The following is a 2,105-nucleotide window of genomic DNA, read 5'->3' on the forward strand; positions in this document are numbered from 1 at the left end:
AGGACTGGCATCGTTTGATTTATGTAACCGACTCCACCTAGTGAGATAAGGCTTTGTTGTTGCTGTTTTTGTAGTGGCCCTCTTTTTTTTTTTTGTGACACGAGAGAAAGGACTATGACTATGAGAAAAACATTCTTCAAGATTTAACTAAATAAACATCTTTAAAGCCAATCAAGTTATGCAACTAATACAAAAAGGACAAATTTTCATGGTTAATGGAGGTTAGGCTTTATTATTCCCAAACCAAAATTAGGTAAGAGAATAGATAAAGGATAAACATCAATTGCTATGAAACAATTTATGGCCCCTTGAATTGAATTCAACCTACATTGTCATAAAGAAGCCAACTCACTACAACTATGACAACCAAACTAAAATATATCAATTTTGATTTAATTATTTAAACAAGAAGATATCAAAAATTAAATTAATATCAGCAGAAACTATAGAAAGGGGCATATGATCCACTCTAAAAAAAATTGAATGTGAAGAAAGTAGCCCCCACAATCACAATGGTCCTGTGTTTCAAAACATTGACATGCAATGAAAGTGTGCCTTTAATATCACCCCAAAGAGCAAAAGCATGCAGAGTTCTCAGAGCCTACTTTATTCAGTACTTTTTGCTTTGTTTATAAAAGCTTTGTAAAAAGTGCGGTAAAAGTTGAATTTTTTGTTACATGTATGAAGCCTTCTTACTATAAGGAATTGAATTACCAACTACTCTTTGATCTCAGTATCTCTGTCACTTTAAAAAAGTGGTATTGTTTGAAAATTGTTTTTATGATAAAAATATGGAGGGATTGAGTAAATAAATCTATTTAGTGGTAAAGATAGATTTGGAGAAATATAACATTTCTTTTATCCTTTCAAAATGTAGAAATAGTAAAAACTAGACAATGAAAAAGAATTTCTTTCCCATCTCTAATTATCAAAATTATCACCAAAAATATTTAGTCTTAACTATCTCATTATGTTTGAATTTGCATCACAAAGATATTTAATCCTAACACATTCTTAATTTGTTAATAATAAACTAAATAATATTCTACCAAATTTTAAAAGCGAAAAAAGTAATAATAGAATTTGATAAATACACAAGTCAATAAATTCAATTTCAATTATAATATTTAATTATATAATACTATATTAGTAAAAATAACTGTTTTTTATATTCATCCTGTAAATAATTATTTAAAAGAACAGCTGCCATTCAGCGATTGTGTAAAATATTTTTCAGTTGAAAATATCAAAATTAAACCCTTAGGGTAAAATGAATTTATCTGACCCCATTGTAAATGAGCAAACATGATACCGATAACAAAAAAAGAAGTTAAACTCCCTCACTTTCCCATTAAATGCAAGTAGACCCCACCATACCCCAAAGTGGTTGTATATAATGGAGTGCACACTGAGGAACAAACTTCAATAGTCATTGATTTGAAGCACCTAATAGAAGCATATCAAGGTGTTAGTTCTAGTAGCCAACATCATAAGAAAAAGGCATGAAATAAAATTAATATAAGTGTCGTGGACTGCAAGTGGGATTGGAGTTGGTAACTCAATTATTGTGAGGGATCAAGTGTCAAGATTTTGTGTCACCTTGAAATTGTGGGGTGTGACTTTCATGAGAAATACTTGTATATTTCTAACGTTTAAAGAAAATTTACTGGTAATTTATTAGTATCTTATAACATTTATTAAATATGTTTTACAAGCATGAATAATATTCTTTTATAGTAGAGATTAGCGGATGTAATGTTTGGATGAATCTCACATTGATTAAGTAAATATCTTTCTATATTGATTTTTTTTTTTTTGTAAATTGATATGATTAAAGTTACACTCGGATGAAGTGAAAAAGATCATGAGTTGGTAGAAAATCCATTTTCTTCTGAAATTGTCTCTCCCATATAGGAAACCAAAGGCATCAAAGACCCCACATCATAAATCAAATGGAGGGGTACCACTCCGAGAGAGAGATCGATTCAAATAGTTTTACCCTAAAGTTGAGAAAGTGAAGTTGCAAATTATTCCTTCACATTAGATGTAAAAGGATCATGCAATGTGCAAATAATACAAATAATTTTTTTATAGACAGCGGGGCT

At 29.8% G+C, this 2,105-nt stretch overlaps 1 protein-coding gene across 2 annotated transcripts in view; it reads right to left on the reverse strand.

Annotated features, from left to right (window-relative positions):
• The window catches only part of LOC107612653 (interactor of constitutive active ROPs 4), a 5,998-nt gene that overhangs the window by 2,139 nt on the left and 1,754 nt on the right, over positions 1-2,105 (reverse strand). The gene's annotated exons all lie outside the window — the stretch shown is intronic.

The sequence above is a fragment of the Arachis ipaensis genome, chromosome B08 (genome assembly GCF_000816755.2).
Source record: "Arachis ipaensis cultivar K30076 chromosome B08, Araip1.1, whole genome shotgun sequence".
NCBI lineage: Eukaryota > Viridiplantae > Streptophyta > Magnoliopsida > Fabales > Fabaceae > Arachis > Arachis ipaensis.